At 25.4% G+C, this 17962-nt stretch overlaps 1 protein-coding gene across 4 annotated transcripts in view; it reads left to right on the plus strand.

Moving 5' to 3' along the window:
- The window catches only part of fra (neogenin protein frazzled), a 91958-nt gene that overhangs the window by 67613 nt on the left and 6383 nt on the right, over positions 1 to 17962 (plus strand). The window lies entirely within an intron of this gene.

The raw sequence follows: 17962 nt of genomic DNA on the forward strand, positions 1-17962 counted from the left end.
TGCAATAAAAAATACTTTGAAATGATTGAAATGATTTGATAAATAATCATTAATTATTAATTAATATATTAATAAATATATCGTTGATAATTTATTATCAAATAAAACGATACCTTTTTTTGTTTATCACAAACTTATGTAATTTCGGAATAATCTTTTTTAGCTATTTCTTTTTTTTTTTTTTATTTATAAAACACAATTTGATTGTTAATTAATTTTTTCTTATTTTAACATAAAAAAATTTTGTCTTTAAATATAATTCCGTTCGTTAAATATAATAAATTTAGTTGACGAAAACAAATGAGATTCTTGGGGGTAGGGAGGGGTGTTAGGACAATTTGTCTAGGATTGAAATAATCGATAGAAAATTTGGTTTTGTTCGTTAAGGAGAACTTGAATGCCATAATGTTCGTATTATGGTCGGATTTTCCGTTATTATCGAGATAGAACTCTCCGGAGGTGGTGGCGCGTCGTAAATCGTAATTCAAAGCTTCGTGAGTTCAAAAGAGAAGAAGAAATAGAGAGAGAAAGAGAGAAATAAGGATAGAATGGTAGTGGTAGTTTGGTTTACTGGAGAAAAAAGGGGAGAAGTTAGTAGTAATGGGTAGCTTTAGAAAATCAAATTACTTTGTTTATCTATGCAAATAAGTGTATCATTACTATGACACAAATGTAGCAACTAATTTTAACATAAGGACTGATTAAACCTATATTACATCCTTATTATAATTATATTTTACTAATTTTTCTTTTAATTTGTCAGATAATAATATAAAGTACAGGAAATTAAACGAAAAAAGGGTTGGAATGGTGGGTGTTGAAGTAAAAGAAAAATTAACAAAAACAGATTTGCCAAATCAAATTATTCAATCGAATTATTAAAAATACAAACACACATTTTCTAAAATTTGTTTTTCAAAATTATTATTATTAAATTTTATAACGTTATATAATTGTTATTTAATTTTATTTTCTTAATAAATATATTTAATAATTAAATACCATCAATTATTTGCATTTTCATTTGACAAATTGTAAAATAAATCAAAAAAATTATTTTCTCTTATAAAATATATAAAGTTATTTCAATTAAAATCTTGTATGTTCGATTAGTACAATTTTTTATTTTAATTTTTTATAAAAAATGTTATAACTTGTTATATTGAGATCTCTGGCAGGGGTTTAGCGTAGCAATTCGACTTATCTACTCTAATTTTGAATTTAGCCACCAGATAGCGTATTCAAGTGCTAGAGATCCCAATAAATGATGATATGAATTTTGTACACAATTATAAATATATTAGGATGCTCCAGCCACGTGTTGCTGTGGCTTTGTTATAAAATGTTAATTTAATATAATTCTAAACTATTTAGTAAATTATATATAACAACACACAAAATAATAACCACAATTAGAATGAAATATATAAAATAATAATACTCAAAAAAATATCAAATGTAAGGTTAGTTATGTCAAATGTAAATCTGAAAACAACGTGAAATGCAACGTGAATTGCAATATAGCGCCATCTATCGAAAACTTATAGAACCTAGAGACTTAGATAACCTCTAAATAATAAAAATCCTTAAAATAGCAATAAAATATAAAAAATTATCCTATTGGGATCTCTAGCACTTGAATACTCTATCTGGTGGCTAAATTCAAAATTAGAGTAGATAGGTCGAATTTGCTATACCACGCCCCTGCCAAAGATCCCAATATGTTTGGTTGATAAAAATCACACAAAATTCAAAGTTTATTAGAAACTAACAATGTGACACATAAATTTTATATGTAAAGATAATAATTTAATATATTCTGGTTACTGATGATAATCAATTATGGCAGCCAACGACGTGTTAAGAAATTGTTGAATGAATTGATGAAAACATTTATTATTGTACAATTGTTGACAAGATATAGTTTAACGCCATATTTTCATTTCAAATAGTCAAATGAAAAATGTTGTCGAAGAAGAATCTTGGTGAGTGTTAGGTTATGGTTGTATTAGATGTATGTATGAGAAATACGTTGCTTGGAAAATGTGTCCCACGAGAGAATCTCACCTGGAAGATCGGATTCTGTTTTACAGATGGAAAGTCTTCGAAACAGAAAGAAAAAGAAAAAAGAAAAAGAAAAAGAGAAAGAAAATGGTTTAGGTTGAAAAGGGACTCGATCTGTCTTCGTCACTTATTTTCTGACCTATTTACCGATAATATGGGTCATGGAGTTCAACAACCTACGCAGCTTTTCTGGGGTTGACTTTATAACGGGTGACCGAATAATTCATAGTCTATTGAACCATGTCATTGAATTTTGACGTTTATCAAATATTTACATGCAAATCTTTCTAAACAATTATTTTTTATTTCAATAGATTTAATTTTCAATATTATAATATTTATGATATTATTAATATTAATATTGATATTGATATTGTACACCCCATATTTGGGAATAACGAATAGTTAAATTAAATTAATTTTACTATTAATGAAATATTAGAATAATTTTAAATAATATTATTTAAATCATATTAAAATTTATATTTATTTAATAATTTATATTAATAGTAATATTAATTTATATATTAATTAATTAATAATAATATTAATATATATTTATGGAAATATTAATATTTCTAATTATATTTTTTTAAATTATTATCTTTATATATTTTATATATATATATATATATATTATTCTTTTATCTTTCAAATTCTTCTTTTTTCCTTTTTTTTTGTTGGTTATTTCTTTATAAAAAAAAAATTAACTATAAACAAAATATTATAATAATTTGTATTAAAATAATATCATGTTTATTTCTCTTCCTAATATCTCATTAAATTAATTTATATTTTAAACGAAAACAAATTTCATTCAAATTTCAATTATTGTTTCAATCAATTTTCCTTTTTCTTCTTTTTTCTTTCTTTTTTTTTTTTTTTTTTTCGTTTTCGTTTTCCAATTCGCATTAAAGTGCATTGATTTTTAGATAAACAACTTTTGAACAACTTTAGTTACATTGGCTGCACGTTTTATATTTCCTATATATGCACAAAACTATAGAAACGTTAGAGGAGAATTTGGTCTAGAGAAAATGATGGTGGAGGGGGGGGGGGTATAAAAAGAAAGAAAGACAGATACATAGATAGATAAATAGATAGATAGATAGATAAATAGACGAATCAAGTGAAACGTATAACGCGACACACAGCTGGTATTATAAAATGTAAACGTGTAAAAACGAAATTCGTAGGAATGTTACACACTGTTCAAGTAGAATAAATTATTATTCTAGCACGTTCATTGAACTCTCTTGGTAACACCATACCTAACTATTCCCCCCCCCCTTACCCCCTCTCACCCCTCCTAAACCCTTAGTCTACCTTTTTCACCCAAAAGTTTGTCTTTCTCTTGATTATTTCTCTCACAGTTCATCCAACCTTCTTCTTCTTCTTCTTTTTCTTGTTCTTGTTCTTTTTATTTTTCTTTTTCTTTTTTTGCTTTTATTTGATTCCTGATTTTAGGTCGCGTTATTCTTGGTATGCGGAAATTCTTAACAATGTTAGAACATCATCAACTTAAGCAATTTACGATGAGCTATCACATCATTGTTATCATTATCGTTTTATTAACATTCGAGAAACTGTTGTGTTAACAGTCAATAAATTTTTACAGACGTTTATGATGGTTTTATCTTATTTATATCGTAACTCTGGTCAAATATAACTGATTATTAACCATATTTATCACACTATTGATTATAAAAAAATTAATTAAAATATTATAATGTTAGGTTATTAATTATGAAATGTCTGATTACTCGGATTATTTTCATCTCGAAATCCGACATTTCATATTTAATGACTTAATATTATAAAATAAATAATTAATATTAAAAAATATAATTAAATAAATAAATAATAATAATAATAATAATGGGATAATTATAATTATAATTGTAATACAATTTTTTAAGAAATATATATTTATAAAATTAATAATATTATATAATGTTATTAATATTATATAGTAATTAAATATATAATATAAAATTAAGCAAAATAATATTTCATTATTATTTATATTTCATTAGACATAATATTTAATTAATTATTATAATTAATCAGTTAACCGGGGAATACCCTTTTTAATTACACAGCTTTCTTTATTAATAATCACTCTGTATATTATATTTTTTTTTAATATATTATTTTACATATATATTTATTATATTTATTTTATGTGATACATTTTTATATTCATATATGTATGTATTTTTTTTTATAGATTATTATTTTTATATTATTTTATATTAATATTTTATACATTATTATATATTATTATTATTTATTATATATTTTTCCCTTCGTTTATTTTGTTCTTATTTCATATCGTTTCAATTTCGATTATTATTTTGCTTTTTTTTTCTTTTTGTTATATTTTTTTCTTTTTATTTTCTATTATTCCTCTTACAATAGTTTGCAATAAAAGTTTAACGTTAGATAACATTCAAAATTTATTTGACAATACTATATTCTTGTTCCGTTTCTTTTTTTTTTTTTATTTTATTTTATTTTATTTCATAGATCATTTTTGATTATATCGTATGAGTAACGAAGTTTGAAAAGAATCTCGAAAAATTCGAAAACAAATCAAATTTTTGTCGATGGTAACTTTGGATGGCTACACTACCCCAGCACCAATAGCAGTTGGGTTGGTGGGGATGGGATATTGGATGGGGAAATGCATATCCTGGTAGAAAAGTTTTGCGAAGAGAATCGACCGAAATTTAGATTTCCTTCACGTATCGTGGATAAGATTTCTTGGGTTTGAGAAAAAGACAGAAATCGAAAGAGAAAGAAAGAACTAATAAAAAAAAAAAGGAAGAAAAAAGACAGCAAGAAAAGAAGAAAACAAGGAAGAAAAGAAATAAGAGGGTTGTAAAATTCATTCTTTGGTTTTCATTCGTCGTAAAATATTTTCAATGAAACTGAACAATTTTGTCAAGAATCGACAAATAATTTCAAAGCGAATAAACTAAAAAAATATTCTATAATAAAAAGAAAATGAAAAATGTTTTCTAAGAGAACTGTCTTCGAAAAATGTCGTGGTCTCGAATGGGTGACCATTCTTTTGTGGGTCAATAGATGCGTATTAATTAAACAATTAATTTAAATTATATTTAATTAAATATAATTTAATTAATATTATATATCAATATAAATATAATTAAATATTATATTTAATATTCGATATGTATTAGGTCGAGTCATAAATAATTTCCATTTTTTATGAGACAAAGAATGGCGTTTCTGTGACTGATAAGTGCAAGACACCTTTCATGGAGTTTTTTGTTTTTGCACTCTTTGCAATTGTTGAACGTATCTATTGGATTTTGCTCCAATATTACCTTTAAAAGGTTCATCAAAGTTGGAAATACGTCCCTACACTCGGTTCATCTTTTAAGATCCTATCTCCAAAACGGAATTTTACAAACTAATTTCTGACTGCCCTATCAGTTATCAGTCCTGCACTGTATACGCTGCATATTTTTTCAATTGCCACTTTAGTGCTATTGCCTTGTTTCAATTTCTAAAACATTACATGTCGAATATGCACTTTTTACTATCAATTTCAGTGGTTAAGAAAAACGGTTACGTACGGATGTCGAAAATCCATTTGTTTCGGTGACTTATAGTAGATAAATACGAAAAATAGATTCTACATAGGCGCATCAAAAGTTACTTATGACTCAACCTAATACATATATAAAAAATAGATTAATAAATATATTGAGATAATAAATTATTATTAATAATAATAATAATAATAATAAAAAATAAATTATATTTATATAAATATAATTTAATTAATTATATTATATTTAATATATTCGAATACAAAATACGAATATTCAAGATAACATAAAACAAAATAAATAAACATTATCGTATCGTAAATAAACAATTCTTTTAATTAATCTTTGATAAGTTTAAATAATCGTGAAACAATATTATCGTAACGTTACTTGACGTGACTAACATAACTGAATAATAATTAATGATCGATAGTTACACGAGTTTTCTAGGGGTTCATTAAAGAATCCATTTATTCGATTACTAATGTTTACATGCTTTTACATTGAACTTTTAGAAAATACAGAAAAAAAAACGAATGAAAAGAATAAAGAGAATGATGAGGGCTTTGGAAAGGTGGGAAGGTTTGAAATGGGATGGGTTTTTTTGTTAAGTATGAGTTTTGATTTCAAACATGTCGAAAATGTGTTATTTCGCTGATCAGAGAGAAATAGAAAGGGGTTGGGGTTGAGAAGGGTGGTTTAGTTAGCTGGGTGGGGTTTTAGTTGAGTACGAATTTTGATTTCAAACATGGCGAATGAATTATGTTCCCAATGATGACAGAGAAAAAGAGAGAGAGAGAGAGAGATAGTATATATAGAAAGTTGGGGTGCGGAAGTGGAGGTAGGGGGGATAAAAACAGTGTAGGTAAAAAGAGTAGAAAGCAAAAAAAAAAAAAGCAAGAGAGAGAAAGAGAGAGAGAGAGAGAGAGAGAGAGAGAGAGAAAGGTTAGTGGTAAAAGAAAGAGAGAAGGGGGTTGAGATGGGATTAAAAAGAAGAAAAAAAAGGGGGGTTTAGGGGGTGGTAGTGAGGTGGACGAGAGGGAGCGGCCTGTTCAAAGAGTATACCCAGATATCCTTATTCGAATGTTTAACACGCGGAGGGTGGCCGATGCGTCTGTCCAGGGAGAGTAGGTCGTTTCCATGGCGACAAGGGTGCATCGGACTGGCACGTATCGCTAAACTCTACGTTACCCCCCTGGCGGCCTCTAACCTAAACCCCTTTCATCCCCCTCTCCTCCTCTTCATCCTCATCCTCATCCTTCTCTTTCCCTACTACTACCTTTCCTTCTCCTCCTACTCTTCAATCCCCTTCTCGCTCTCTCACTCACTCACTCAGTTTATCTGACTCTCTCTCTCTCTCTCACTCTCTCTTTTACCTCCTGCAGAACATCCTGCTGTACCCGCCTGTTTCCATTGCTTGCCTGGGTTTATCCTACCTACCTACCTACCTACCTACCTACCTACCTACCTACCTACCTACGTATCCTATCTACCTACCTAACTACCTGTCTAATTTACCCCTGTAGACATTTTTTTTTCTTCACCCCCTCCTCTTCTTTCAAATCTACGAATAATGTTTATCTTTTTCTTTTTTTTTTTTTTTGGTACTCTCTTTGTCTTTGCTTTTGTATTTTATTATTGTTGTTATTATTGTTATTTTTTTTATTTATTATTTTTTTTTTATGACTCTCGTATTATTGTTAACAATTTTTTATGATGCAAATGATATTACAGATATTTAAAATTTTCTTCTGCTTTTTTTTTATGGTACTCTCTTTGTCTTTGTCTTTGTATTTTATTATTATTGCTGTTATTATTATTATTTTTTATTCATAATTTTTTTATACCTTTCATATTATTGTAGATAATTATTTATGATGCAAATGACATTACAGATATTTAACACTAGACATACCACCATTTTCAGTATACCTATTTCTACCACACTAGTCAAAATGACTGTTGTATACAAAAAAAGTGCTTTTTATGTGAGGCTTCCAGTCTTTATTTACTCTTAAAAAAATAACAAAAAATATTTAACAATAATAATTTCAATAATTTTAAATAACAAAACGCTTAATTATTTACAGAAATCAAATGTTACATGAAGTAGAAATTTTAAATTAAAATGGCGCGACCAATCAAAATGACTGGTCTGATATATTTAGTGTTACAATTTTCTTTCTTTTCTTTTTTTTTTTTTTTTTTTTGATACTCTCTTTGTCTTTGTCTTTATTTCTGTCTTTTATTATTATTGTTATTGCAATTATTATGTTTTATTTATTTATTATTTTTCTTATGACTTTACTATTACGGTATTTAATTTTTTATGACGCAAATATTACAAATATTTGAAACAAAGTTTCGTTAATTGCAAATAAATAAAATTAATTATTATTTATATTGATATTATTTATATATATATATGTAATGTACATTAGAAAAAAATTAAAAAAAAAATATATTTATTGTATAGTTAAATTAACAAATAATAATTCATAGAAGAACAATTCTTTTGGTTTCTCTCTTTGTTTATTTTTTCCCCCTTTTCTCTTTTTTTCTCTCTTTCAACCCCTTGTCTCCCTTCCATTTGTTGTCGATGAATTTCGAATAATTAAATCGAACGAATTTTAATAGTGGAATTTTATTTTTTCTTTTGTTTTGTTTTGTTTTGTTTGTTGACGAATATATTCGAGCTCTCGGAAAATTGTATTTGTCAGAGAATACGCGAAATGTCGAATATTGCTTTAGTCTAATTTCTCTCTCTCTCTCTCTCTCTCTCTCTCTCTCTCTCTCTCTCTCTCTTTCTCTCATCATTCTTCTCTCTCTTTTTATTATTTATCTCTCTCTCTCTCTCTCTCTTTATTTCACTTTATCTACCTATCTATCTATCTTTCTCTTTCTTTTTCACTTGATCGTATGTATGTATGCACATAACACCACTGAGGGTGCGTATTATCGATCCTCTTCTCTCTCTCTTTCTCTCTCATTCTCTCTCTCTCTCTTTCTCACGGCTTATCGCTTGGGCTTTTTTAGGGACAGGGAGAAAACATTTATCTAACATAAGAGAGAGAGAGAGAGAGAAGAAGAGTGTAGTAGTATTAGTAGTAGTAGTAGTACCTTATAGTGTTATTGGTAAACCGAGCGCACCCTTCGTTCTTCCGCCTGGGATCGCATGATCCTAGTAGCAAAATAGCTTGCTTGCTAAATAAATGCTACGATGACGTTCTTTATTACTTAAATGAATCATCGACGATATTATAAAACCGTATGTTTTGTTATAAATATTCCTGTTTGTTTATTTTGTCTAACCCAAAAAAAAAAAGAAAAAACAAGAAAGGTCTATCATCTTATGTTTCATATATATATATATATATATACGTATATATAGTTAATATATTATTAATTATTAATCGATTAGAATAAAAAAAAAATAATTGTTTATGCAATGTTTTTATATGAACCCTTTGTTAACCCTTTGAGTGCTATGGACGTATGTATGCGTTTGGTAAAAATTACTAACGTAGTAGTTCGACGCATATACGTGTTTATTAATATTAATTTAAAATATTGTAATATGTTTATATTAATTAATTAAATTATATTCAGAAACAATAAGGTTAATTATTAAATATGATTTATTATTAGAATATGGTTAATAATAAACTATTCTATTTTTATAAAACATTTTAGATAAAACTATTCAGCACTCAAAGGGTTAATATTATATTGAAAAAATATTCAATCATTTACGATTATTTTATTTTTTTTTCATTTTTTTTTCATTTAATTTAAAATAGAAAAAATAAAAAGGTCTACCATCTTATGTTTTATATATATATATAGTTAATATATTATTAATTATTAATTGATTATAAAAAAACAAAAATAATTGTTTACGTAATATTTTTATTTGAATCCTTTTAAAAAATAATTCGCATACGTTTGAAAACACCTTTTACATCCTTAATTATAACAAATCACCTGGTGATTTAAAAATTCGAAACCACCCCCTTCTAAAAAAAAAAAAAAAGAAAAGTAAACAAACGTTTAATACATTTCGTATGAATTTGATTAAACACAATTAATTAATTAAATTTACAATAATATTATTAATGAAAAGTAATTGTGAAAAAAAATTGATATTTTTTTAATCAAATGATAATTTTAACAAAATACCCCGTATTTAATAATTCAAAATAAAAAAAAACCCTAAAAAAAAAATAAAACGTACGTTTAATATATTTCGTATCATTTTTAATTAAACAAAATTAATAAAAATTCAATTCACAATAATATGGTTAATGAATAATAATTGTGAAAAAATTAATAATTGGTTACTCAATACTTATTTTAACAAACCACCCCATGATTTACTATTTAGAAATAACCCTCCCCCCCCCTCAGAAAGAAAACAAACGTTTATTGAATTTTCTATCAACTTTAATTAAGTACAATTAATTAATTAAATTAACAATAATATGATTAACAAAATATAATTGTGATAGTTAGTTTTATTCAGGTTTAAATTTTTACAAACCACGGGGTGGTTTAATAATTCTCAAAAAAAAGTTAAACATTTATTACATTCTTAATCTCACATTTTTGATTAAACACAATGAATTAAAATTAAATAAACAATAAATATAATTAACAAGAAATAATTTAAGAAAAAAAAATTTCGATGATAGTTGGTTATTCGGCGCTACGGTACACGACGATCGATATCGAAAGTGTTTTTCGTTGAAGAGGACACCCCGTATTATTCCAGGGGATGTTGTAGGGGTGCATGACCTAGATTCGCTTGGGCGTGTTATATGGGTCATAGACACCATTCGTGGCTGGTCACAGGTATACTCTTTACGTCATAGTATACGTGCACCTATGTCCTACATATTTACACGCACGTATATACACGTATGTGTAAGAGTACAGGAGGTGGGGGGGGTTGGGAAAGGGGGGTATACGGGGGTTGGATTGGAAGCAGGGTAAAATGGGGGGCACTGCTATGTGAATGCGCCCGCGCACACACGTTCAACCCGGATTATAGTAGTTTCCACGGGAACATGGAATCCTCAAATATGGGACAAAATAAAAAAAGATAAAAGATAATAATAGATTGATTGACTGAACAAACATTTCTCGTTTAAATCGACATTTTTTGTTCTCTTAATTTTTTTTTATTTTTTTTTTTTTTTTATTAATAGTTCATGCAATTACATATTTTATATTTTATATTTTAATTTTGGTCGTATTATTATTATTATTATTATTATTATTAATTATGATTAGAAATATTATTGAGATGATAGTAATGTTAATTTAATTAAATGATTATTATAGTTATTAATACTTCGATGTTTAATATTTTAGTTCACGAGAAATAAAATCACTCTAGTTACACGTTTTCTAATAATAATTCTTTAAGGTTATATTTACTACATTATTTTGTACTTCGCAAGTAGTTGAAATAGTCAATAATTAACTACTTTAGTCGTCAATAATATTAAATTTTTTAACTCGCCGTACTTCAATTCGTTTATAATTGCTACATTCATACCATACCTTTTGTCTACACCAGCGCCATTCTGGAAGGTTTTTGAACTGTTATTTATAGCATACGCTGAACACTTTTTCAAATATTCTCCCATATGAGATGATACTCCTTACCTCTACCCTTCATACAGAGATCCCAATACATGTATGCTATTTTATTCGTATATTTAAAAAAAAAAAAAAAAAAAGAAGAAAATAATAAAAGAATAAAAGAGGTTAATATTTGCTCGTAAGTAAAGAGATTACTATTTTTAATAGACATGAAAAACTTTATGCTCCAGATAATAATTATTTCTTAAGATATAAGAAAAAAGTAAAGAAAAAGAAATACAACAGAAAAAGAAATAAGAAGAAGAATAAGAAGAAGAAGAATTGGACTATATAATAGTGGATTAACAAGATAAAATAAAGATTGGTGGTAGCAACCATTGTTAACGACTAGAATAGTGACGTAACGATCGTAATGAAAAAGAAAAGAGAAAGAGATCGTTAGCTTGAAAAAAAAATAAAAAACCCGCTACACCAGGCAAATTAGTAATTTATTAGACCGTGGCCGAGGTTCTTTCTCGTTCAATTTCGTTGTGCCAACAAATATTCTTTTTTTTTTTTTTTTTCTTCAATAATTGTTCCTTAAGAATTTATCCAGACTATTTCTATCTTATCTCTTTCTCTTTTCTTTTTTCTTTTCTCTTTCTTTCTCTAATAGAATTTTGGTTTCAACAAAAGAAACAATTAAGAAAAAACAAGAGATTTTTTTTTTATATTATTATTATTATGGTTTTTTTTTTTTTCAAACGTTTCACATAATATAATATTTTATTGGGATATAAATCATTTTTACTCAGAAATTATTTCTATTTTAAGAATTCTATTTGAACCTTTTTTTCTTTTTTTCTTTTTCACTGTTTCTCCTATTCTTCTTCTTATATAAATTCATTGTTATAAATAACAATAAACAAAATTTAGAAGACAAAATATTTTTAATAATATTTCTTATTTATTATATTTTTTTTTAATATTCAAATATGTAAATTAAGCATAAAATATATTTGCTATTTAAATATACTATATATATTTAATATATTAGTATTATAATATTTAATATATTATTATTAATAATATATTATTAATAATATATTAAATACTAATATTACATACGAATAAAATAAAATACATATTTTATATTATAATAAAACTAAATATTATTTTATATTATTGTTTAAATAATATTTAATAATATAATATAAAAATATTTATATATTATTTATATATAAAAAAATAATTAAATATTATATTTATTAAAATATATATGCATATATATATATATATATATATATATATATATATATATGTTATTTTATTCGTATATATTCATTTTTTATTTTTAAGAAAAATATAACAAATGGTATACTTCGAATATCATTCACTCGCAATAAAATATCTAAAATAATTATTTTAAATATTATTTAATATTATAAATATGAATATACATTTGGTGGATATAAAAAAAAAAAATAAGAATAATAAAATACATAAAAATGAGAAAATCAAATTTAGAAACATCTTGATCTTCACTAATAGATAAATAAAATATTAACAAAATAAAAAAAAAAAAACAGAGAAAAAAACAATAAATTTGAAAATGATTTTTGTTTCAATTTAATTTTTTTTTATATTTCAATTTATTTTTATTTTTTTTTTTTTTTTTACTGTTTCACGTCAAATGTAAGTATATATGTAATTTATCACATTGAACGATTATATATTAATTTAAATTTATCCATGAATTGTATATATATATATATATATTTTGTTCATAAATATTTTCATTCTTTATTCGAATAATATTATATATTTATATATATAAAATCCATATAGAGCTATTCTTTTCTTCAACCCACGCGTTCTCAAATAATAATAATAATAATAATAATAATAATAATAATAATAATAATACGTATGGTAATACTACACATATAAAAAGAAAAAGAAAAAAAAGGGGGGAATATCAGTTTTGCGTCAGAAAAATTATCGATGTAATTTATTTATATCCTCTCGTGAAATAATTTCGATACAATTAACATCCCCCCTCTCTCTCTCTCTCTCTCTCTCTCTCTCTCCCGTCTATTCCCTTCTACGATATATTTTTTTCCCACGCGTATCTTAAATATAACAAATAAAAATCTACGCCAATATTTATCGCTGTTAATAATATACTTGTCTATAAGTGGATATAATTATCGACATTATCGATTAAATAATAGATTCAAGGATAAACTATACCTGTTTATATACTAGTAACCTATCTATTCTTGTCTATGTGAAAAAAAAATAGAGATTAATTACTTTATATCGTATTAACATATAAATCAACTATTATTTACTTTTTTTTTATATACATTACTTTCAATTTGTATTATTTACATATATTTTCTTCTTCTTAATATACATAAATTACGTGTCACGTTGTTTGTCCACAATGGACTCCTAAACTACTGAACCGATTTTAATCAAATTTTGCACACTGTGTGCAGTTTTATCCAACTTGAAAGATAGGATAGTTTATATCTCAATTTATAATCGCATTATTATTTTATTAATCGCGAATTATTTGTTTATTAACAAAGAGTCATGATTATCTCTGTTAGTTCGATAAGATTCTAACAGATGGCAGTATAAGGTAATTCGTTGACTTAAAGACGTGTATATCAGACTGATTGTGAGCCACAGTAACGCGTGTCGGAGCACCTCTAGTATATTTAAATAATAAATATATTTGATATAATTTACATACTTGAATATTAATAGTAAATATGCTATAAAAGAAATATTATTAAAAATATTTGTTCTTACAAATTTCGTTTATAGTTAATTATTTTAATTATCTTATATATTATACATATATATTTTATTATTCAAAATGTTAATAAGTATATTTGACTCACATTTTAAAAAGGTATTAATATAATATTATTTACATACTTTTCATAATTTTATTAAAACTCAACGTATATATGTTTAACAAAATTATTTAAATTATTTTAAATGTATAGCAATATAAAATTACGAATGATGAGTCAAAATTGACTCCTTCCTACAATCCAGTATCAAGTATATATATATATATATAATAATTTATATACGTATATATAACATAAAAGTTATACAAACTTCAAACGAATGAAGTTAAATGTATTTTTCGTTTGGATTATCAGTACACCATACCCCACACACACACATACATGATATCATAAATTAATCGTAAAGTTTTCGTGCTAATCGGTTTTGAAAGTCGTTTTGGAGTTAAACCAAAAGTAAATAAACTAAAATGAAAAATAAATAAAGAAAAGGAAGAAGAAGATAAAGAAGAAGAAGAAGAAGAAGAAAATGTCAATGACGAGAAAAATGTGTGGGTGGAGAAGGAAGGAGGGGGTGTGTGAAAACACGTAGTGAAATCGTTAAAGTGTCATGGAATAGTGGATGCGATAGTGATGTCCAACGTACGACACGAGAACTGCATACGAAACTATTCTCCTCTCACTCTTATTCTCTCTGTGTCACTCTCTTTCTGTAGTTTTCGCATGGATTCCGAACCAAACGGATGAGATTAGTTTGCCTCGACGAATTTTGTTGGCGAATGGTACGTACGATCGATAATCGTACCTCTCATCTACCTACCCAACCTTGCAATCACCGATGATTATCTTCAAATTAGAATGATTGATTTTCTTTCTTTCATTTTTTTTTCCTCTTTCTTGTTTTTTTCTTTTTCTTCTGTTTTTTACTCACGTCTCTGTGATTTAAACGATTTTCGATACAATAACTTCTCAAGTGTCAATCTTCCTCTTTTCTATTTCTCTCTCTCTCTCTCTCTCTTTCTTTTTCTATTTTTTTTTTGTTCCTTTTGTTTTCTTCGTTCTATTTATAAGAATTATTTTCTTTTTTATTTCATATAACTATAAGTATATATGTGTATTATGAATTGATATGCACTCTGAATTCTATTGAAAAAATAATAAATATAAATAAATGTATATATATATATATATATATATATAATATTTATAATTAATAAATATAATTAAATATAATTTTAAATAAATTAATTCTAATTTATTTAATAAGTAAATTATTGTAAAATATTATATAAATATTTAATAATAATAATTTATTTTAAATTAATTTTTAAATAAATTAATAAATTTAATTAAAAATAAAATAATTAATAATAATAATTAATAAATAAATATATATGTATATATTCATTTATTTATTTATTATTATATTTTATTTACTATTATAATTTAGATATTTAAATATTAATAATAATAATATGATAAAGAAGAAATATTATTAAAAATATTTATCCTAATTTCATTTACTGTGATTTTTCATATAATAAATTATTATAATTATTATATATATAATATATATATAGTATAATATATAATAAAGTAATCCTATGATTATAAATAATTCTATTTTGTTTTTTATTTTATTTTGTAACCTTTTGCACTCGAGCGGTCACCAGATTTAAGTAGCAACTCGGGTGGCGCTGATACGGCGCCTGGCTGATTTGAAGTCTTTTGTTAGCGCAAAGCAACGAATGCCTCGAGTGCAAATGGTTTTAATATAATTTTTTTTATTTGTTTTTATTAGGTCTAGCGGAAAATTCTGTCCATTTTGAAAATAAAATAAAATAAAATAATAAATTATTCATAATTTGAACAATTAATTAATTTAATTACTTTTGAACTCTTGCCAACATGGTGACAATTTGTATACTCCATTTTAAGAAATAGTGACGAAAAATTGAACTAATGTTTGTTTAAACGGACAGAATTTTCCTGTAGACCTAATAATAAAAAATAATTAAATTTAATTAAATAATAAAAGAAAAGTAAAAAACTTTGTTATATTTGGAATACTTTTATCGTCAGTAGTATATAAAGTATATTGAAGTTACGTGATACTATAAATAATACTTGCTATACTACTACATTCCGTGATTCCGATATATAAATTTTCTATTGCTCTTATATACTTCTATCTTTCTATCTCTATCTCTCTTTCCTTTTACTGATCTTTTCTTACTAATTCACGAACAGCCTTTCGATGAAGCCTTTACGATAAATAAATAAGAGACGATTATTCGAAGTTTCCTCTCATCTTGCTTTTCTACACGCAACGAACAAATCTTTCCTTTCCCCCCGCCCCCCGAAAATAAAAGTAGACACACAGTTTGATGAGATTTTTCTAAAGATGAGAATAAAAAGGGTGGAGGGTGGGTTCATTAACAAGATGAGATTATTGATCAATGTTTTTCTTCTTCTTTTTATTGTTTTATTTGTGTATTTTTTCTTTTGTCGTCTGAATTAAGAAAAAAAAAACCGAATATAATTTTTGATACATTTTATAAAAAAAAAAAGAAATACAAAGCAAATATATATTTTTATCTTTATATTTACACATAAATATAAATTACTGTATATATAATATAATAATATTTTTTAATATTATTTTATTTAATATAAATTTTTATATAATATTATATAAAATACACTTACTATATAAATATTTATGTAGTAAATTTAGATTTATTTATATAGTAAAATAAAATATATATATATATTTGCTTTTATCAAATAAATCAAATATAAAACTTTAGATAAATTATAATATATAACGTTCATATATAAAACATTTTATCCATCGATTATACACTTAACTATTATTTATAATAATATCTATATAATTTTATAATGAACATATATGAATAAATCATATGAAAAATCATAAACAACAAGAATAATCTGATTCTAACAAGTCTAAAATAAATTATCATTAATTATTTTACTATGAAGGTAGTTTATAAATATCAAATTAGAAATAGAAAAAGATTTGTTCACACGGTTCAAAGATAAACGAGTTTTCATATTGAACAATGTAACACGATACTCGATATCTGATATTTCTCGAGACTCTTTCCTCTATTATCGGTCGAACGAATCACTATTATCTTCTTTCTCATTCTTTTTCATTCGATGATACGCTGCTTTGTATCTGATTATGTATAAACGTTGAGATACGTAATCACGTACCCACAGATACACACATACACTCTTATTGCATATCATATATATAATAAATATAAAGTACATAGAAATAGCATATGCGATTTAACGTTCACTTCCACTCACCTCCATTTTTTTTTTCTTTCCATTTTTTTTCCTTCTTCTTCTTCTTCTTCTTCCTCTTCCTCTTCCTCTTCCTTCTCTCTCATTCTCTCTCATTCGTACTCCTCTCATCCCCGCAGTATTTTCCTGGCTTACAGCCCACCTAACTCATCAAACGAATTCTTTTTTTAAGCCGATCTTACGCTAAAGCTGAACTACCCCCTCTACTTTCCCACCCTCAGCCCCACCACTCCCATTACACTGTTCTACGAGTTCTACCGTTGGTTTGGTAAAATAAAAAAAAATAAAATAAAATACAAAAAGGGAGAGGAAAAAAAGGAAATTTATAAAAAAAATATGTTAAATAAAAGAATAACGTGTACTTGGAAATTAATTAATTGAAAAATGAAACAAAAAATTGTTTGTTTCTTTCCAACCCTTTCTCATATTCCCCCTATTCTCTCTTTTTCGTTTTTTTTTTTATTTCTTTGTCTACCTTCTACCTCCCTAGGTCACCCTTTGCCGTACTTTTCTGTACCTTTGATTGTCCTTTACGAGCTCGACAACACCCTCTCCAACAAATTT

Source organism: Polistes dominula, unplaced genomic scaffold (genome assembly GCF_049000335.1).
Source record: "Polistes dominula isolate Pdom_NZ unplaced genomic scaffold, Pdom_raw_medaka contig_37, whole genome shotgun sequence".
Classification (NCBI taxonomy): Eukaryota; Metazoa; Arthropoda; class Insecta; order Hymenoptera; family Vespidae; genus Polistes; species Polistes dominula.